We start from the raw sequence: 23,745 nt of genomic DNA on the forward strand, positions 1-23,745 counted from the left end.
TTTTGTTTTTTCAGAAAAGAATGGATCTCAGGGAGATGGGAGGTGTGGGGAGGGACTGGGAAAAAATAAAGAGAGGAAAACTACAGTCAGGCTATAATGTGTGAGAAAAGCATAAAGGGGGCGAAAGTAGGAGGTACTCAATGGAAGCCTGGAAAGGCTCATTCTATTATGAGCAAGGAAGTCATCAGCAGACAATGATCTTCCTTCTGCCATGCCCTTTTCTGTGGACTGCTTCCTGAAGGTGCTGCTCACAATGGAAATAGATCTTCCTTTACTAATTAAGGCAATCAAGAAGGCTCTTAAGATGTGGCTCCTTTCTCAAGTGATTCTAATTTATAGCAAGTTGACATTTAAACCAGATTAATTGTGTATGTGCATGAAATTTTCAAAGAATAATTTAAAAACTAAAATTGATAATGAAATCCAAACGTACGTGATAAAAGTTTCTAGTTCAATCTATTAATGGAAAAGTATATTACAATTTGTTAGGAAGCATTTGTTGAGGGCCTTAAGGAAGGAAGAAAGGTATTACTCAAGCTAGGACGATATATTCATCAGAAGCCAAATAACTCAATCTAAAACTTATTCACAGCCATAATGTTATTTGTTGGCACAGAGAGCTGCTTACTAAACTAATCCAAGATGCATTGCTTTAGTATAGACAGTACTAACTTGCAAGTGTCCTGGTGAGTGACGTAGGCTGGAACAAGCTAGGCTCACACTGTGCCCTGAAATCAGCTGCAGTTCAACTATTCTGGGATGTTGAGCTTCTGACATTGCAGCCTGGCTCCTTGTGTCACCCTGCAGCAGTTCTCATGAAGGAAAGCAAGAGAAGCTCTAGAGAGAAAAAGAAAGGAGATATGCTTTTTGTGACCTCCATGAATATCCCATTTGCCTCTGTCAGTCACATGACTGCAGTGAACCAGAAGGGAGGTCTTGGATTCTAGCCCTGTGCTGGTAGAAACTGCAAAAGCACAGATACTGGGTAAGTGAGGAGTCAGCATGGCAACATGGTTTCATCCAAATATGTTGGATGGATGGATGGATGGATGGATGGATGGATGGATGGATGGATGGATAATCTCCAATTGTTTTCTCTGTCCTAGGCATCTCTCATGGATTCCTGAATAACTTCCAAAGTATTCTATGAGGTAGTGATATGATAAACATTTTATAGACAAGAAGGCTGGGGCTAGCAGAGGTTAATTGTGTAGCCTCTGCCAATAATTGGCATAGCCTACTTTAAACATTGCTATATCCAAATCTCATGAATTTTTGTTTCCATTTAAACTTCAGAGAAAATTATTTAAGGTTAAGTTAAAAGGTCAACTTAAAATTAAAAACTCAAATTGGAAAAAAGTAGAATTTTGTTTAAATCCTCATTATAAATTCTACATCTTCTGGAAAGATGTTTCACAACTATTCCTTCATAATATTTGATAATGTTAGGTGTAAACACATCATCTTGTTTGCCAGATTCTTCCTAAGGATTCATAAAAAATAGGAAACTGCATGTTTTCTCTTGGCCTGGAAACTGGGAGATACTTTTGAGTTTTATATGCTTAGCAAATGACTTTTTATGTACACGAGAAAATGTGCTACTTGGGGCAGTTTTACATGCAGGGATTCAGAAACCATCTAATGCATCCTGTAAACTGGAATTAAAGCTCCTCGCATGGTCAGAGACCATTGCATTGAATATTAGAAAACCTTAAGTTGGACAGTCATAGTCATGCTGTTTGCCAACACAGTCCTTACATTTTGTTCCTTACTGCAATGCGTTTATTAGCACCAGTAATAAATCATTGTTCAGTACAGAGAAATCTGACCTCTGAAACAGATGGACTGGCAAGACTGAGCACAAAGTTGGATCAAGACAATAGTCATACCACTAAGAAGCTGTAACTCATTTTATCTTGGCACATTTCAGTTTCCTTTCACTTGCTTTGTTCCTTCTAGGTCCTATGATGGCATTCCTTAGGTGTGTTGGATTACTGTAGTCTGCCTAGCAACAAGGAGGAGAAGTAAGCCCCCAAGAGTGACAGTACTTGCATGGAAGTCTGGAACCAGAAAGCTCACTGTACTTTCAAAAAGCAAGTGTGGTACTGGTTTCCTGGCACAATTATCAATGGAGCTACAGACTGATGAATAAGGCCCATTTATCTGGCAGGATAAAGAAAAGCCCGGGGTTTAGCCAAACCACAACAGAGAATGTTGCATAGGCAAGGTAGACAAATTGGGTAAATTTCCAGCTTGAGCAATAGTTATTAGTTCCCCACTCCCAAAGCACTTGTCATTCAACCCTGTTGCCAACCTACAAGCTAAATTGTGCTGACAGTGATTGACAAAGAATGAGCCACTGCTGGACCTCACATGATCCCCCTACCCAGGCTAATTTGATGTCAACTTGACACAAGCTGGAGTTACGTGAGAGGAGGGAACCTCAATGAAGAAAATGATTCCATAAGATATGATGAGACAAATCTGTAGGACATTTTCTTTTCTTTTTTATAATTTTTATTGATTCTTTGTGAATTTCACATCATGTACTCCAACCCCACTCATGTCCTAATCCTTCCATATCTGCCCTTTACCCTTGTAACTTCCCCTCAAAGGAAAATTAAAAATTAAAAATAAATAAAATCAACAAAATTTAAAAAATCTTGCCCTGGAAGCTGCAGTATGTCACTTTGTCTAGGTGATTTTACTTGCATGGGTTATTGGTCTGGTTCAAGGCCTGTGACTTCTGCTAGACTACCAGTACTGGACTCACGCCAAGACTCTTCTCAGATATCCCTGTGTCCTGCAGATCCTGCAGCTTTGGTTCTATGGGACCAGTCCCTGCACATGCTACAGCAGGTCATCACTTGGGTAGATGTTGGGGTGGGCCAATTCACCTGAATCTGGGTCTGGGTGGTAGCTGAGTTTGGGTCAGCCCACCAGCCACAGGAACCAACTCCCACGCACTGCTGAGGCAATGGGTGTAACCAGCTTTCCTGCACTCAAATCACCACTGGTGCTAAGGTGTGGTAGCCAGTGCAGGGCAGGACGAGCTTAGCACCGCAATCAGTTATCAACACATCCTCAGACAGCAGCCCAGACCACAGACATACACATGACCTACGGTGGTAACCAGAGTCACTGATATCAACACAGACCACTGGTACAATGGGGTTATGGACCCAGACATGACCCTCAGTGGCAGCACAGGCCTAGACATCACCATGGCTCTCACATCAGGCTGGCCCACACCACCATCGTGTCTTCAGTTCCCCCTCTCTTCACAGTGCACAACTGCTACACTTCTCTTTCCCTCCCCTCTCTCCAACACACACTTGCTCATAACAGTGGCACCTTCCTGGTTCATGCCTGTGTCCTCTGGACACCTTCTGCCCTGGGCCCCATAGGAAATTTTCTTAATTAGTAATTGATGTGGGGGGGTGATGACCAACTCATTATGGGAGGGGATACCCCTGGACTGGTGGTCCTGGGTTCTATAAGAAAGCAGGTTGCTTAAGTCAATAAGCAACACCCCTCCATGGCCTCTGCATCAGCTCCTGACTCCAAGTACCTATCTGGTTTGGTTCCTAGGAGCCTTGGCTTCGCTCCATGGACTGTGATGTAAGCCAAATAAACCCTTTCTCTCCAGGTTATTTTGGTCATGGAGTTTCATCACAGCAATAGTAACCCTAACTAGGACACTTCCTAAATGTACCGGTGAACTCACAAATTTGCCCAGAAAGAGCCAGCATTTGGATGCCTGCCAGAGTGACAGATTAACAGTCAGAACTACAGTCCCATGCTGAATTGAAAAACATGTCTAATGCTTTCTGTTATCTCCAGCATATATAGAATCAAAGAAGCATGAGACATGGTGAATGGGGACAGAGAGGAAGAGGGAGGGCAGGTAACTACACCTCTCTTCTTCCAAAGTCCTCAAAGCCATGTTTAGCCTCGACTTGGAGGTAGAAAGAGCTGATCAGCCATTAAACAGTAAGAAGACTGAAGATTCAATTTGGCCTAGACAGGACTGGCATTGTTAATAACTTAAGGTGACTGGGAAGTGATGGGATAAACATGAGATGTCATGGATAAATAGAAAGGCAAGGTGCTGCCAAGTGTGCCTGGAGATTGTGATTAGGGAAAATTAATACGATTTCATCTCTGCACTCTTCCTCCATCGATGAACCCATTACTCTTATCTGGGTCTCAATTTTCTCCTTGGAAAGTTGGAGTGCTTCCAAGTTTGATATTCTTGAAGAATCTGACACTTAATACCACCTGGCCAGGATTTTCATGTGACAGTCAGGTCATCTGATGCTGTGTACAGCTTATAAACTATCCATACTCCATCTTCAATCCATAAGACCACAATGAAAATTAATATTCAGAAGCATAGGAAGCGAGGCATGAGCTTTCCCTGGTGTTGATGTCATCATTCAGTAGCTGACCTGTCAGATCCCAGGTGTTCAAACATCCCTGGTCCTGCTTTGGAATACATTTAAGCTCTTTGGCCTATTTCTTCAGCCTAAAACACATCATCAGGTTTCTGGTAGTTGTTTGATAGATGTAGTGAGCTTTTACAATGTTCTCTTTAAGCCATTAATAATGGCTCCTGTATTGAGTTTTTATTTGGGGGATGTTTTAAGTTTTTCATGGAAGGCAATAATGGGTCATTTGTCTCCCACTAGTAATTAACAAATCATTTGCTCCCTTCTCTTGTGACTATTATTAAACAATGATAGTGGGAATTTTGTTCTGAGTGCTAATGTAATTCTTTACCTTGCAAGAATACAAGTTTTATATAAATCTTCGGGAAATATACCAATTACATTTACACATTTGTGTGTATGTGTGGTTAAGAGGAATCCTGTATGGAAGTATAAAGCAAATCATGTCTAATATGGTTTTATTTCTTTTTGTAATTCCATTTCCTAGTCAATGACTTACAATTGAGCTCATCTGATTCCTTAAATGTGTCATTATAGATCAAGCTAAGAGATGTCACAAGAGGTTGTTACAGCAATGAGTACCCTCCCAGTCGCCAGGCTCCTGACTACACGAAGAGCACACTGGAAGGATGAGCCGGGAACTGTGTTTACTTTCCCAGTACATAAACCTTGCAGCTGATAAGGAATCCATGGTATTTTGGAAGATAGGCTTGTTTTTATAACTATTCTCCAGTGAGCAAAAATAGAAGTGGCTTTAATGGGCTAGCAATAATTGACTTCATAGGTTGTTCTCATAGTAGTTGGCAAAGCATTACAGGAGTTCTATCTTAGAGGAACCCAAAACATGGGCATAAGTAAAGTATTGCCTTGTTCATCTAGGGACGAGCTACGCAGACTAGAGAATGACCTGTTTATAGAAGTATATGTTTTCTCAAAAATCGTACTTGATATGTATGTGAAAACTGTTTTAATTCCCATCATTTAAACTGGTGATAACAGAAATAGACTAAGTACATTTTAACTGAGAGAATAGCTAACAGAAACCTGGACCCTAGGTCACAAAACTGTTTACTGTATGGTTTACAAGTATCTACTTCTCCTCTACCGCATCTCTAAGAACTACGTGCCCAGGGGCTCTAGTTGGCACTTCTAGGAAAGAATTTTCATAGCTATCAAAGATAAATGTACCCAGGAAATTCATTTGGCTCACTGAGTTACAAACATTAACAAGAACAAAGCTACGATAAAATACAAAAAAAATCAAGCATGAGCTTGGTACTGTGGTCATTAATAAAGTGCAGGAGCTGAAGTCCTCCAACAAGCCAGATGTGTGGAGCTGTGCCCATAGATTTATGAGGAAAAGCCACCATTTCAGTCATACTTTTGCTTTGAATTCAGCAATAGAGCCATTAAGTGGCTATCCATAGTCATTCTTGCCTATGTGGATGGGTGATAGCTGGGCCTGATAACCAAGCAAAGGGTCCAGTGAGTTTCATGGGCTTTCTCACTTCCCAACTCAGAGTGCTTCTACACGATGACTATTTATCTCTACTGAAACATGTGTTATTTAAAACAAATTCCTCAAATCTTCCCATTGATTTTTTTCCCAAGTAAAACATAAAGAATAAGCAATAAACTCATCATTTATCACTGGTGAAGCACATGGGAAGTGTCTCATCTAATTTGGATGAAAGCTATGGTACACTGCTGTCCAATATGAATGCCAACAAAACAGAATCGAGTTTTAGAGAAGACAGGACCTACATATTTTATAGCCAAGACACCTGTTTCTCATAGATAGTGAAGCTTAGGCAGTGAGTGCAATGCAGATCTGCAACTGGAATTATGTACCACTCCCACCCAAGACCTGGTGGATTTAAGGCTGGAACTATGTGCACTCAAATTCTATTTACCATATGCTAATGGAGATATTTATGAATCTCCTAAGAAATTTCACATGTCTCAAAGTATATGCAAAATGGTCACCTTTTCCATAGGCATGTCTCTATAAGACTAAGTAAATTGTCACAAGTGATCTGAGATTAAGAAAAAGTTCATCCTTGACCTTTGTTTCCACACCTGCCCTCACCAGATTTGTTTACAATTTTTGGCAATAGCCTTACATATTATTCTTTCATTATGCATTGTCTCTTGTGTAGAATAAAAGCGAATACTTTTTTCTAATTTGGACTCCAAGCATGTCAATGCCTCCACAAGTCACACGTTTCCTCAAGTAACACAGTTGATTTATGCTGTGCTCACCTACCTGATTTTATGAATGTAGTTTTGTGGCTGGTACATGGTTTGGTCTGAATGTTTAAGTCTACCCAGAGTTCATAAGTTAAATCCACACCTCAAAAGTGGAGTCTTTGGAAATATATTAGTTCATTTGACATTACAGCCCTCATGAATGGGGTGTTTTTATATTAGATGCCTGTGAGATCTGAGAACACAACAAAAAGATACAGGTCTGGTAAACACATAGCAGGCCATTACAAGATGTGCCTGGACTTCAATTTTGTACTTTGTAGACAGAGAACTGTGAGAAATCTTTTTTTGGTTTTTATGACTTGTCTATTCTACAGTATTTCATTATTAGGAGCCCAAATTGAGTATAACACTACCCCATCTAGGTGATCTTATTTACAAAAATGATACATACCTAGATGCCAGGAAGATTGGAAATTGACCCTTTCTGAGGGCGCTGACTCATGAATAGTCACCCAGGAAATAAAGCAGGACAGAGGCAGAAAAGGTCCAAAGCCAAATACTGATTCCACAAGTAAGGTCAACCAAGGATTTATGATTCTACTCAAATTTAGGACTAGATCCTTAAAATTGTCCACAGCAATTAACATTTGAAAGGTGCTGTTTCTTCACCTCTGAAAAGAAACACTAATTGTGAAGAGAACTCAAAGAATGTTCCCTCTGATTTATTCTAGAGCAAGTGCAATACCCCAAGGTCAGTGCTAAACATATCATGTTCATTATTATGTGATCTCATAAACTCTTTGGGATAGGTTCTTCCGCCCCCCAACTTCACAGACAAAGAAACTAAGGCTATAGCTTAACCAATAACTCCTTTGCAAGTGGCAGAGTCAGATTTGAACTTCCGTGCCCTGTGTCCTAGATTTTCTTTGCCTCCAGTAGCGTTATACCTGCTTCCTTGATCCTGCCACTTCTCTTTCATCTCCATTCTAAGTCCATCAACCTTTGCTTGCCTTGGGATGCTCACTCATCTGGAGATGTTTGTACTTAAATCCCTCTTGCTCTTGGTCTCTGTCTCCCAATAACACTTCACACCTTATGGCCTATTCTGTGCTGACTAATGACTCTAGGCTAGCTCAGGTTTTTGGTGGTTGAAGACAGTGACCCTGTGTATATCAAGTACAGACAAATCTTGTTTTTCAAACATGTCTTTCAATAGCATCACTTCAAGAATTGCTTAATGTCATGATATTGGGGGTCTCGGTGGGTAGTATGAAAAAGAAATATTTGTGGCAGAATGTCCAGGGGCTGATATTTCACAAATCCTCTGACTTTGGTGATTGTCACTTTCTTTCTGTAAAACATTCAGAGATGAACCCCTGCTGCGGAAGGATTATGCACCTGATCATTGGGGGATCAATTTTCCATTAGCTCAGCTGGACCAGTCCCATTCTTCCCATCATAAACACGAGCTCCATTCTTTAAGGCCCCAAACATGTTCCTGCTAATGAAAGTACAAGGATCTGTTTCAGTCCTCCTTAAAAACAGAGAAAGGGAGATGGAGAAATGAAAGACAGATTAGATCGCAGCCTTGCTTTTCTTCTATGTCTCATTTTCCTTTGGCTCGCTTGCACAATTATCTAGATTATGCTTAAGCAGCAAAGCTTCCCTTTTTGCAGCCCCTCTCAGACATTTGTATTAGGTAGGGGAAAGAAAGGTTAAGGAAAAGTTCCTCTGAACAAATGAGCTTGTAGATGGAAGCTTTCATTAGACACACAGCTCATTGATTCTAATCGGGGATTCAAATTGGAGAGGTCACACTTGACCTCAGCCCTCTACCACTGGGGCAGATAGCAGGAACCCAGGCTGGCTCTGGTTCCTGAATATCAATTAGAGCAGAAACATCCATAAGACATGCTTACATGGATTATGCATAATGAAATGGGGCTTTTAGATCTCTTATCTTTTTCCTACTTTCTGTCTCCATGGGGAACACAGTAAGTTCCCTTAATAATGAGAAAATATGCTCTGCAATTCAAAGAGCATTACCAGATCACATTTAAGATATAATAGCTGAAGATGACAGTAAATAAGGCAGAAAACAAGAGTTGAAAATGTAACAAAAGAAACCAAAAGTTAATCTCTCTTAGATCATGAACTTAAACTGCAGTCATTCATAACAGTACACAGTGGCAACCCATTTGATTAAAAATACATAACTATGCACATATGTACTAAAAATAGAGCTGAGGGCTGGAAAAATAGGCAATGGAACATTTTCCTTTAGGGTGGTAACCTAGTGACTGTTTCTGAGTGGTAGAAAAAATATTTTTTCTTTATAAATGTGTTCCCCAAAAAAGATGCTAAATTCCTAAAGCCTAGTACCTCAGAATGGAAGAGATTGTCTCAAACCGGATTTGTTCAGATGCTGAAGTTCAGTGGGCCTGACTCTAATATGACAACTGTCCTCCTCATAGGAAAAAGAGAACATGAAGAGAAATGGCCTTGGGAAAACATAGACACTCAGGGCAAAGACCAAGTGATCACAGAGGTAGAGGCTGGGGTGACACAGCAGAAAGACAAGAAACATGTAAGAAGCATTCTCTTCCCTACAGGCTCCCATGGGCCCAGGTAGACACCTTGAATTTTGGACTAATGACCCCATGGCTACAAGAAAGCCAATGCCTGTGAGTTTACATCATCAGCTTTGTGGTGTCTTCGTCAGCACGTCCTAGCAAATAAATGCAGTTATGCTTTCCAGAATTTGATGGCTTTGTTGTTACTTGTAACAAAGCCTCATTCCATTTTAAAACCAAAGTATGGGAAAGAAAACTTAATGACTGATATTTTTGTTGTAAATCACCTTTGATGATGTTATATAACAGGAGTTACAAAAATCATAGCTGAAATTCAAAACACAGCTATAGGGGTCTCTAGAGTCCTGAGTTACTCCACTTGCTGAGATATAGTTGTGTCCTAACCCTGTACTATCTTTCTCTCAACTTCTAGCAAAAGGGCCTCCTGTTCCGCCACTCACACACCCTCTCCCTCCATCACTATGCCCTAGTTATTTTCAGTCTCATTGTCTCAAAGCTTTCCTCTCTATATATATAACATTCTTTCATTTATTCTTTCATCAATCATTTCCAGAGCACGACTCTGGGGCCAGGCAATGAACTCAAGAGGCAAAAAATAAATAGGGACCATCCTTGCACACAAATAGTTCACCATTCAGTGAAGCAGAAAGACTAGAAAATTCATTAGAGTGCAGGATATGACTTGGTAAGTATAGACTGTCAGGGGTCTATGCAGAGTCAACTGTGAGAGCATGGGGCTAAACCCCTCATACAGACTTGGAAGGGTGGGGAAAGGGAAACCAGAAGTATGTGCAAGTCCAGCAACGAGAGAGAAGGGAACAGGGAGAGAGAGAGAGAGAGAGAGAGAGAGAGAGAGAGAGAGAGGGGGGGGAGGGAGAGAGAGGGGGGAGGGAGAGAGAGAGAGAGAGAGAGAGAGAGAGAGAGAGAGAGAGAGAGAGAGAATTTGAACATAAAGGAAGAAACTCTTTGCAGATCGAGAAATGCAAAAGAACTATGGTGAATTTGTAGGAACCTTGAGATGAAACTGGCGGATAATGGATAAAGCTACATTAATGGAACCCAGAGGCACAGACCATGAAACAAAGAAAGAAAGAGACGACAAAATAAGAGTTCTGAGCTTGAACCTGCACAAAGGAGAATGGGTAAGAGAGTTAAAGCTGTTTACGAGAAATATTATCCTAGGAGTTGTAGAGAGTAAGTGGAGTCCACATGTTTAGGTTCCAAGGAGAGCCTTCTTCTGTATCATAGATGGCCATTGTCTCAATGTAAGTTCACATGCTAAGAAAGTGAGAATGGTCCCTGGGGTTCTTTTATATGGGCACTAAGTCCATTTATGAGGACCATAAACTCATGACCTAGCTACCTTCAGAGCCCTACCTCCTAGTGCCATTGCATCACATAGAGGTTAGGAGTCCAACATGCGGTGGGGTTAGCATCATGTACATTCAGTCACCTGAACTGCCTACACATTTCTCCATCAATAGGTACTCAAAATTACAAATATTTAGATCTTAATATATGCCAAGTTCTATTCCAAGTACTTTAGATGAGTTATTTAATTGAGCATCACAATAGTTTTGTGGGTTCTTACCAACATCCTCATTTCATGAATACAGAAACTGAAGGCCTAACATAGTCTTTTGAGACTGCTTCTTAATGATGAAAACATCAAAAAGTAAAGTTTCCAGTTGCTAAGCAAATGGACCAGAAGACAGGTATGACTTACCAAGGTCAGTGAGGTCTATGTATGGATTATCTACAAGGTCTGATGGTTCTGTACTTTAGGAACAAAACCCCATTTCCCCTTAAGAGAAACACCTCTTCTGCACTGTGTTCATGCAGCGCTTCCCCTGGCACCAATTCCTGGCAGCTGATTAAATACATTAAATCAGCCCACAGGAATAAGCCAAACTCTATTAGTCACTCTGTAAAAATGCTAAGCCTATTTATTTATTATGAGTTATTCATAAACATCAGGACAAGACTATAATTTAACACCACCTGCAATGATTCCTGAAAGTAGCAATATTTTATCATGACGATCTGATTAATTAACCTGTTCAAACGGAGCTCCAAATCAGGTGACAGGGAAGTATTCATCTTAATCTCAAAACCATCCTTTTCGACCCATCAAAGAGGAGCAAATCATCTGAGGGAGTCAATTAAAACCATCAGATGTTGACACTGTATCCATTCAAGAAATGCTGATGATCTATTAATATTTCCTTTTTAAAAAACTAAACACAGTCTTTAAATATTTTTACCATCTCAGTCATTTATGTTCAAAAGCATTGTATCATAACCCATGGTGGCAGAAGTCCCTGACTTGTCCTCAATGGATGTCCCTGGAGGTACAGACTTGGGCATCCACCACCTGGAAAGAAACATGAGTAGATTCCTAAGGCACTGTGAGTATGTTTAGGGTGTTAGTGTCATATCTGTGTTCTCTTTGTGAAATTTCATATTATGTCTACTTTTCCCCACATATTATACATGCTATATGTCAATAAAAATTATCAAAAATGAAGAGATATTGAAAAGGAATAACTCATATACTTGACTGCAGTATCAACTGGAGATTTAACTAAAGATGTCACTACTCCAACAATTCCATGTCCCAGGATTCAATGAATGGGCAACTCATGTTATACAAATCTCAGTAGACCTACTCATATGCAGATAAAATTTGACTATATACATACTCTATGTACATGTATGTATATATAAATAAGTGGGAATATTTGTGCATCGTGAATCATGTAACAACAGGCATACATTCTGAAGAATTCTTTGTTAGGTAAGTTTGTTATTGTAAAACCATAATAGAATAAACTAACCATACTATGGCAGCACTAGGTCATGTTACCATGTGGACAACCATTGTATACATAGCCTATTAGCAACTAAAACATCATTATGAGATACAGGATTGTATCTGTGCAAGATATATCTGTTCATGTGTAAATATACAAATTGTATTATTATATATTCTTTCCTTCAACAATGGTGTACACCATTATTACTTGAGGAGATTAATACCAAAACTAAAAATATTAATTTAAAAATAATTCCTGCTATGCTGCAAGTGATAGTAAATGAGTTTTACTGACTTGCAGCCACAGTTTTCCTACTCATTATGGAGCCTGCCCATTTATTCTTTGTGCCATTCTTGGCAGAGCCACTCTTTTTCCATGTTAGTTTAGCAGCCCTTGCACAAGACTCTTTTGGTTTCTTCGACATCTTATTCAGTGCTCAACCTTAATGCAGAGGAGAAGGGGCTGGGTCCTGCCTCAACTTAATGGGCCAGGCTTTGTCAACCCTCCATAGGAGCCCTTACCATGTGGGAGGAGTGGACATGGAGTGGGCTGAGGGGGGAGGACAGGGGGGAGGAGGAGGGGTGGGAGGGAAAACTGTGGTTGGAATGCAAAATGAAATTTTAAAGAAATAAACTTTTAAGAAATGAAAGAATCTTTTTGGTTGACAATAGAAAACATCGTTCTTTACTGATTTCCAAAGTGGCTGTATGAGTTTGTACTCCCACCAGCATTGAAAGAGTGTTCCCCTTTCTCCACATTCTCTCCAGTACACACTGTCATTGGTGATTTTTTTTTATTTTAGCCATTCTGACATGAGAAAGATGGTATCTCAGAGTTGTTTTGATTTGCATTTCCTGGATGGCTAGGGATGCTGAGCACTTTCTTAAGTGTATTTCAACCATTTTAGGTTCCTCTATTGAGAATTCTCTGTTTAGTTCTGTACCCCACTTTTTAATTGGATTATTTGGTGTTTTGGTGACTAGCTTCTTGAGTTCTTTGTAAATTTTGAAGATCAGCCCTCTGTCAGATGTGGGGTTTGTGAACATCTTTTCCCATCCTGTGGGCTGTCATTTTGTCTTGTTGACTGTGTCCTTTGCCTTACAGAAGCTTCTCAGTTTCAGGAGGTCCCACTTATTAATGATCAATCTCAGTGTCTGTGCTATTGGTATTATGTCCAGGAAGTGGTCTCCTGTACCAATTCGTTCGAGGGTACCATCTACCGTCTCTTCTAAGAGGTTCAGTGTGACTGGAATTATGTTGAAGTCTTTGATCCTTTTGAACTTAAGTTTTATGCATGGTAACAGATATGTATCTATCTGCAGTCTTCTACATGCCAGAATCCAGTTATGCCAGCACCATTTGTTGAAGACGCTGTCTTTTTTCCAATATATAATTTTAGCTTTTTTGTCAAAAATCAGGTGTTTGTAGATGTATGGATTAATATCAGGGTGTTCAACTCCATTCCATGTGTCTTCCTGTCAATTTTTGTGCTAATAGTAAGCTGTTTTCAGGACTATAGCTCCATAATAGAGCTTGAAGTCAGGAATGGTGATGCCTTCAGACATTCTTTTATTGTTTGTACAGGGTTGTTTTTGCTATACTGGGTCTTTTGTTTTTCCATATAAAGTTGAGAATTGTTCTTTCAAGGTTTGTGAAGAATTGTGCTGGGATTTTGATGAGGATTGCATCGAATCTGTAGATTGTTTTTAGTATGTCAGTTCCTCAGGAAAATGGAAATCAGTCTGCCACAAGATCCAGAAATCCCACTCTTAGGCATATGCCCAAAAGATGAACATTCATACAAAAAGAACATCTGTTCAACCATGTTCATAGCAGCATTATTTGTAATATCCAGAACCTGGAAGGAACTTAGTTGCCCCTCAACTGAAGAAAGAATGGAGAAAATGTGGTACATTTACACAATGGAGCACTACTCAGCAGAAAAAACAATGGAATCTTGAAATTCACAGGCAAATGGATGGAACTAGAAAAAAAACATCCTGAGCAAGGTAACCCAGTCACAAAAAGACAACAAGGTATGTACTCATTCATATCTGGATTTTAGACATAGAACAAAGAAGTACCAGCCTACAATCCACACCGCCAGAGAAGCTAGGAAACAAGCAAGACCCTAAGAGAGACATATATACATGGTCCCCCGCAAAAGGGGAAAGTAACAAGATCTCCTAAGCTACTTGGGATCATGGGGTGAAGGGAGAGGAAGTTAGAAGAAAGAGAAAGGGAGAAGAGAAGGGGAGAGGGCAACAGGATAGAGCAGGAAGATCGAGTCAGGGGAAGAATAGAGGAGAGCAAGAAAAGAGATACCATAGTAGAGGCAGCCATTATAGGTTTAAAAAGAAATCTGGCACTAGGGAAATGTCCAGAGACCTACAAGGTTAAATCCAACTAACAATCTAAGCAATGATGGAGAGGCTACCTTAAATGCCCTTATCTGATAATGAGATTGTTGACTACCTTATATGCCATTCTAGAGCCTTCATCCAGTAGCTGATGGAAGCAGAAGCAAACATCCACAGCTAAACACTGAGATGAACTTCTGGATTCCAGTTGCAGAGAGGGAGGAGTGATGAGCAAAGGGGTCAAGACCAGGCTGGAAAAACCCACAGAAACAGCTGACCTGAACAAGGGGTTGCTCATGGATCCCAGACTGATAGTTGGGAAACCAGCATAAGACTGTTCCAGACCCCTGAATTAGGATATCAGTTTAGAGGTCTGGTTAATCTACAGGGCCTCTGGTTGTGGATCAGTATTTATTCCTAGTATATGAATGGACTTTGGGAGCTGACTCCACATAGAAGGATACTCTCTTGGCCCAGACACATGGGGGAGGGCCTAGTCCCTCCTCCAAATGATATGAAGACTTGTGAAGATACCCCATGAAAGGCCTCAACCTCCCTGGGAAGCAGAAAGGGGTTGGTGGGGGCAGGGGAGGACGGGAGGGAGAAAGAACTGGGATTGACATGTAAAACAAGCTTGTTTCTAAGTTTTAAAAAAAGGAAAAAAAAGAAAGGATCGTTCTTCCCAATTTGGAAGAGAGAACCTGAAACATTCTATGTCATTCAACTTTTCTTTTTTGATACGTTTATTTATTCCTTGATAATGCCAAGCACATATGCAATGTATTTTGATCACCTCCACTCCCTACTATCCAACTCCTCCTAGACCCTCTCATGCTATGTTTCCCTCTCAACTTCTTCATAATTTTTTATATAACAGAGTACATTTAGTTATCCCATCTGATATCCACAGTTCATCTACTACAGTGTGGCCAACCTATCAGGGACCAGGCTCCTAAGGAAATTGACTTTCCCTACCCAGCAGCCTTCAGTTATCAATAATTCATTCCTTAGCCAGGTGCCAGTTTTCATGAGTGCCTCAAGGTCCACACTTTAACTTTGACTGACTTGCCTTTTTCCAAGTCTTGGGTGAGTTCGCCAGTGCAGTGGCACTGTCATGTCCATAAGACACTATTTAGCAGAAGTCATTCCCAGCCTCTGGCTCTTACAGTCTTTCTTTCCTCTTCTGGTATGCTCTCTGAGCCTTGGGAAGAAAGTGTTTGATATAGACATTCCTTTTAGAGCTGACCACTCCACAGTTAATTATTCTCTGTACTTTGATCAGGAATGAATCTCTGTATTAATTTATATCCACTGTAAAACAGAAGCTTCTCTAGTTTCTTCTTGTAGTACATAATAATTAACATAGAGACAACCCCCCCAAAAAATAAAAGGTCAACATGTAAAGGACAAAAGACTAAAGAAAGTCTGGTCCTGAATCAGACATCTATATCTCACCCCAAAGGCCACGGATCTTTTTAGACAAGGATGCTAAAAGATAATAACAACCAGAGACAGTGGATTTCTTTAAGGCACAACAGGGCAGAAGCACTTTTGAATTCACAGTGATTATAACAGCATAAGCAAGATGTGTACAAGCTCTAGCCAGACACAAATTCCAGCATTGAGGTAGAGGGTAGATAAGTAATCCCAATACTGTCAGAAGAGGTATTAGCATTTGATGGTTTCTGGGTGTGTTCTTGTTGTTTGTTTGTTTGTTTGTTTTTGTTTTAATAATATGGCCTCTGGTAGGCTGACCACACAAGGGCAGGTTGCAAGACTTACTGAGCAACACAAATTGGACTCCACAGGAAAAGAGGGAAGGAACTATCTCAAAGATGGTTAAGGGTTGAAAATGTTGAGAGGATGAGAAGAGGGTGAATACATTCAAAATATAACGTATGAAATTCTCAAAGAATTAATTAAATTTATATTGAATTGGGGGTTTCATTAATCTGCAGGTATAAAGGTAAGTATTTAGAAGATAGCTATACTGTGTCCATTTAGCAGGTAGAAGTAATAGGTTCTTCATAAAAGCCTATGACTTCCCCAGCCACAGATTCTTGACCAGATTTATAACAGGCATGTGTTCCATCTTGTGGAATCAGAAAACATTCATGCCACTATTTCAACAATGGGCATATGTTGCCAGGCTGGTTGTTATTATACCTCACAGGACTCACAGCTATATAAGATTATTAATGAGTTTCTTTCCCCCAGCACCATGCACAGCATTCTCTAATACCACAAAAGCTATCCATTTCAGGTCAGTACCAGCTTGAGTTGGCACCATAGTCCAACTGCATGGTGTCTTTAGCAGTAGAGTTTATCATCAAGATCTTGTGGGGAACCAAGAAAAATGTTGATATCGTATACTATTGTAGGATTCTGTTGGATTACCTGATCAAAAACTCAAAGGGATCCTCCTGCCTCTGCCTCCTTCAGCAAATCCTACCAGCATGTGCCACCACAACCAGCCATAGTAGAGGAAGCTATTATAAGTTGGAGAATACATCTGGCACAGATCTACAAAAATGACACCAACTGGCATTAAGGCTGCCTTAAATGCCCTCCCCTGATAATGAGACTGATGACTACTTATATCCCATCCAAGAACCCTCATCCAGTGGCTGACGGAAGCAGAGGCAGAGACCCACAGCTAAAAACCGAACTGAACTCCTGGAACCCAGTTGCAAAGAGGACTGATGAGCAAAGGAATCAAGACCAGGCTGGCGAAACCCACAGAGGCAGCTAGCCTAAACAAGGGGGAATGCGTGGACCCCAGACTGATGACTGAGAGACCAGCATGGTACTGATCCAGACACCCCCCACCACAAACCTGGGTGTCAGAGAAGAGGCCTCAGCAGTTTATGGGACCTTGGAGAGTAGATCAGTATTTATTCCTTGCACACAAATGGACTCTGGGAGCCCATCCCACATGGGGGGATGCTCTCTCAGCCTGGACACATGGGATAGGACCTAGGCCGGGCCCAGGATGATATGACAGACTCTGAAAATCCCTCATGGAAGGCTTTACCCACCCCGGGGAGAAGAGGGGAGATGGAGTGGGATGGGGGATTGGGAGGAATTGGGGGGCTGGGGGAGGAGGGGAGGGAGAGGGAACTGAGAATAACATGTGTAAAAAGTTAAATAAAAAATTATTATATTAAAAAACTCAAAGGGAAGTAACCCACACCTGTCACTGGCCTTTGGTTTGATAATCTGTAGTACATGAGAAAAGAATAATCCCGCAATATAGGGTAATTCTGCTAAGTATATAAGATCCAGGAACAGCAATCCTCAAGGGACCCTCATTCACACTAGGAACACTTGAGCCCCAGGTCAGGTGGCCAAAAATATGTGAGGAAAAAAGACAGCTCCGAGGAACTCAGAGGAGGAAGAGAGCAGGAAAGTAGGAGTGTGCAGAAAGTCTGAAATAGAGGGAATGGTGCTCTCTTGAATGACTTGATGCTGGTTGCTCTTTGTCTTAGTTAGAGTTTCTCTTGCTGCTTTGACAAAGCACCATGACCAAAGAGCAAGTTGGGGAGGAAAGGGTTTATTTGGCTTATACTTCCATAGGAACTCAAACAGGGCAGGATGCTGGAGGCAGGAGCTGACACAGAAGCCATGGAGAAGTGATGCAGAAGTGGTGCTTACTGACTTGCTTTTCATGGCTTGCTCAATCTGCTTTCTTATAAAACTCAGGACCACCATCCCAGGGAGGACACCACCCACCATGGGCTGGATCCTCCCCATTGGTCACTAATTGAGAAGATGCCCTACAGCTGGATCTCACGGAGGCCTTTGCTCAACTGCTGCTCCTTCCTCTCTGATGACTCTAGCTTGTGTCCAGTTGACCCAAACACTAGCCACTACAACTGACACCTTGTCAACTCAACACACAAATACATCACTATTAAGCCACAACCTTTCCTTTCTTATTCATCCCCAAGATCTAAATAACTTTAAAAGTTCCACTATCTTTACAAATTCAAACACATTAAAAACCAGTCCCTTTAAAATAGCCAATATCTTTTAAAATCTGGTCTTTGAAAATTCAAAGTCCCTCAACTGTGGGCTCCAAAAGGGAAAAATCAGGGCATAGTCACAATCAAATCAAAGCAAAACGAAATTCCATACAATCACAACTCACAATCTTTTGGACTCCTCCAAAGGCTTGGGTCACTCCTCTGGCTCTGCCCTCTGCAGCACACACAGCTTGTTTTCTAGGCTCCAACTGGCTCCACTCCACATCTGCTGCTGCTCTTGGTGGTCATCCCATGGAACTGGCATCTCCAAAGTACTGGGCTCTTCTGCTGCAACTGGGCTGCACTTTCACAAGTAGCCTCTCAGAAGTTCTCTTCATGGTGCCAAGCCTCAACTTTGCATGAACCTTCAGGCCTCAGTCTTCAATGACTACAGAGGCTGCACCTTCACCAATGGCCTCTCCTGGCCTCTCTCAGTGCCAAGCCTCTACTGCTCTCTATGACCCCTTCATGCCTTCAAAACCATCACCACCTGGTGACTCTTAAACAATACCAGATGTGGCTGCCAACATGAGATACAACTGTGGATGCTTCTGGAACACAGTTTCTCTGTGTTCTCAGGAAACATTTTCCAGAAGATTTCACCTCAGTGATTCTGGTCTCTTCTTAGTCACTGATAATTTCTTAGCTCCAGCCAATCAGCATCAAGTATGGGGGGGGGAAGTTTCACTTTAGTGGTTCTAGTAGTTTGGTTAACCACAGTTGATTCTTCAGCCCCAGATAACCAAAACCACAGATTCTTAATCCAAAATAGCAAATGGCCCTGACAGAGTCTTTAAACTTCCCTCTGAAACCTCACAAGCCAGGACTCCATCCTCTGCACTGCTTTCAACATTCTTATCTTCCAGATTCCTAAAGAACATCCCACAAAGCTCTCAACACTCAATGTTTCTTCTGACCCAAAGTTCCAAAGTCCTTCCACAATCCTCCCCACAGCACAGTCACGTCTGTCACAGCAATGCCCCACTACAACGGTGCCAATTTGTCTTAGTTAGGGATTCTATTGTTTTTGGACAAAACACCATGACCAACAAGCAAGTTGAGGAGGAAAGAGTTTATTTGGCTTAGACTTCCATATTGCTATTCATTATTGAAGGAAGTCAGGACAGGAACTCAGGGCAGGATCCTGGAGGCAGGAACTAATGGTAAGATCATAGAGGAGGAGTGCTGCTTACTCGTTTGCTTCCCATGACTTGCTCAGTTTTCTTTCTTATAAAACCCTGGACTACCAGCCCCAGGATGGCATTGCCCATCATGGGCTGCCCCACCACCACCATTGATCACTAATTGAGAAAATGCTTTACAGCTGGATCTCATAGAGTTATTGCCCCATCTGAAGACTGACTCAACTGATGCTTGTATCATGTTGACACACAAAACTTGCCAGTATACTCTTTGTCCTCAAGCAATGGCCCGCAATGGCCCCCAATGGCTCATATATTTGAATGCTTGGTTTCCAGTTAGTAGAACTGTTTGGGGAAGATTAGGAGGTTTGGCCTTGTTGAATGAGGTGTGACACTGGGCATGCTTTGATGTTTTAAAAGCCCATGTGTTCCCAGTTAGTAGGAACTCTTTCTGTGTCTCTGTTCTCTCTCTCTCTCAAGGTTGTTGTCTCAACATGTAAGCTCTTAACTACTGCCTACTCTAGGTAATCTATTGAGCCTTGGGCAGTAGATCAGTATTCATCCGGAGTATACACATGGACTTTGGACTCCCATCCAACAATGTGGATGAACTCTCACCCTGAACTCTTGGGGGAAGGGTCTAGGCCTGCCCTGGATGAAATGACAGACTATGGACACCCCCATGGAGGGCCTCACCCTCCCTGGGGAAATGAGGGGATAATGGGGGAGTTGGGGGGAGGGCACGGGAGGAGGGGAGGGAAAGGGAGAGGGACCTGGAACTGACTTGTGAACCAACCATGTTTCTAATCTAAATTTAAACTTAAAAATAAAAAAAATTAATAAAAAAAGAAAAAAAGCAAAGACAAACATTAAGCATGATTTTTTATTTATGCAAAAATCATTAATATAAGCAAGCTGAGAACATTGTTGGCTCCCCTAACCACGTGCTTAGCCCAAACCTATCTGCACTGTAGTCTTCACAATGGCATATTGGGCCCAAACAAAGGGGAAACCTGGAAGTGGAAACCTTGGCAAATAGTGAGGGTATGTGGACAAAAATGCTCTGTTTTCTCGTCTCACTGAAGCTAGCTTGGTCACCAATAAAACAGCCATAGGTTCCTGGACCCCAGCAGCTAGCAGAGACCCAGCATATGCAGAAGATTGTGTCCTCACTAGGGACAATTGTGCTGGGGTCTCAAGTACATTGACAAGTCTCATAAAGGATGTAGTATTCTTTCAATTGCAATGCCAAGATATTTCACTAATCTACATCAGGATTTTCAAACCTGATAAAGAACTTCACAACTGGAGCTTGCAACCTATGAGTGAAATCAATTCAGTGTCACTCAACCAGCATTTCCCTTTAAATGAGACAGACAGGACTAGAAAATATCAGAGTACCAGATACAGAGAGAATAATTATCTCATGAAATATTTATTCACGGCTTTGAGAGCTACTTATGTATGTATGTGCCTATGTATGCATATGATGTGTATGAATATGTACAATAGGTTATAATACAAATGTCTTACTGTGAGTTACAACTATTTAAAAAAAACATTTAGTGCAATCAATGCCCTCATGTTGTATCAAGAACACTGAAGTCCAAGAAACAAAGTAACATAGTCAGTTAGTGGTAATGTTATAATTACAATGTAGTCCCCCACTCTTATTGATTATTTGGCACTTAAGCAGTTTTTCAAAACCAAACTTACACCTACCTGCCTTCTACCTTTGCAAGAGGCACACTCCTGCCCAGGGCTTGTTTAAAGATGCGTTTTTAGTAACTCCATTCATAATCTTAAACAAAATTCTAAGCTAAATAGTAATGCTGACCTTTGTTGAGCTCTATGCCAGACAGATGGGGAGCCTAAGGCAAAACATCAAGGTGCTTAGTTGTTTGTCTTGTAAATTTCCTCACTAAATATGACAGAAAGGAATATAGCCGGAAGGCCTGTGAATGTTTATTAAAGAAAGTATGTCTTAAGAAGGCATTGCTGATAACAACACACAGGGTCCAATTTGCTCCTTTATGATACAATTCTCTTGTAGGCAGAGCTTAAGGGTTTTTTTTCTCTTAAAAGGTAAAACAAAAACAAACAAAAAACCTTACTTCAGACAATGATGATGACCACACCCACAACCGATGAGATCTATCCTAAATAATAACAACATGAGCCTCAAGGTTCAAATTGCTTTTAAACTGCATAGAACTCATTCAAAAGATTGGAATCAAAGGGGGAAAGATATACAAACAAAAATTCTAATATTTTCAATTAATCTGTGTGCTAGGAAAAGTTGCCAAAGAGTAGAAAAATGAATAATGGTGTTCTTCTCCTTCCCCTCCTTCTCCTTCTTTAAATATTTAACAAGTAATTGTACAAGAAGCTTCAAGATACTTAAATTTAACTCTGAGCCTGCAAGAAAGTATTTGTGCTCATGTTTCTGAAGATAGATCCGCTAACACAGTAGCCAGCACACAGGAAAGTGCACGCTGACAGGTATTTCAAAGACAGGCATTTTATTTTTGTTTTGGTTTTATTCCCTAGGGAAAGTCTGTGGGCCATTATATTTCTTGGAAGATTTCTCCCTCCTGGAGCATTCCACATATATACAATAATAAATTGAAACAGATACCATCCAAAGTGTAAGGAAGGTGTGGACAGAATGGATCCGAATCCAATGGCACCAGCTTGATTGTTAGGAAGACTTTCCACTGTAGTGCCCCAATCCACTGAGGTTTATGCTATGATCAGAGGAAAAAACGGCTTACTACATACAATTCCCAACCTTACACTGGTGTGCAGATGACAAAGTGACTAGAGTAATATGTCAGAGAGACATTACTTAAATCCAGCACCAATGCATCTCCAACAGCAGATTCTGATTTAACCAGTATCTTCCTTGAAAATATTTTAAGTTTGTTATTTGTAGCATTTGTAACAATAATAATAGCACATATTTCTGAATTACTTATGCCAGTCATTGTTCTAAGGACCTTGCATATCTTAACTCACTCAATTCTCAACGTTATTGGATAAAACAGGCGAAGGTAAGCTCTAAATGATGGAAGATCCCTGTCTGTTCTAGCTCCACCATGTAAAATTGTATCTGCTATGTGCATAATAGATGTTCACTGAATGTTTGCTATTGAAAATCTCCACTATACAAAGGACAAACGTGAAGCACACAGAAGTCTCTGGTTCAAGGCCATCTTAGTTACATTTTCCTTTGCTGTGATTAAACAGCTTGACTACAGTGACTTCAGGGAGAATATGTTTACTCTGCCTCCTAGTTTGAGAATACAATCCATCCTGATGGGGAAGTATTGGTAGCTGGAGCTCCAAGCAGCTGCTCACACTGTATCCACCAGGGTAAGCACAAAGTGAATGAGAGAAGAACGAAGGCTTGTCCTCAGCTCTATCCAGCCCGGTGCCCTAGCCCATGGCATGGTGTCCCTCACATTGAATGTAATATAGATATTCCTTCGCACACATGCCAGAGACTAGTCTCCCACATGTCTCATCCACAAACTTGACAGACAGTATTAACCATCATGTGTGGATGTTGTAAAAATCAGTCAACAACTCGGACATACGGGTTGATGGTGGTATTCAGTGGACTCAGTGATGATTGGGAACTAGATATTTCCTGGTGGTGTATGCTTTGCAGCGCACAGTCTTTCAATGATACTTGATGGTTTCTAATTTAAGAGGTCTAATTATGAAAATTATGAAAGTTAGGAGAAAAGATTTCTTTTTTTCAATAGTCACAGTTAACATTTCAGAGTGGTTTAACATCTCTGAATAAATTCCTATGGTTTAATTACTGGGTTAAAATGCATGAACTCAAAGATATATTTTTGGAATTGACAAGATACAGCCTTCATGTTCTTATTAAAAAGCAGGTCCAACTCATTGTGATTTCAAATTGCAATTTCACTAGCAGCTAACGAAGTTGAATGTTCCTCATAAGTTTATTAGCTGTTCAAATTTATTCTTTTGAAAAGTGTCTATTCATATCTCTTATTTAAATTTTGTGAGAAGTTTATACATGAGTACTCTATTTATATCACTTCCACCCTTCCCTCTCTCCCTTCCAACTCCTCCCATGTCCCCCACTTCCTCTCAAATTCATGACCTCTC

The sequence above is a fragment of the Mesocricetus auratus genome, unplaced genomic scaffold, assembly GCF_017639785.1.
Source record: "Mesocricetus auratus isolate SY011 unplaced genomic scaffold, BCM_Maur_2.0 Super-Scaffold_6730, whole genome shotgun sequence".
In the NCBI taxonomy this organism is placed as follows: domain Eukaryota; kingdom Metazoa; phylum Chordata; class Mammalia; order Rodentia; family Cricetidae; genus Mesocricetus; species Mesocricetus auratus.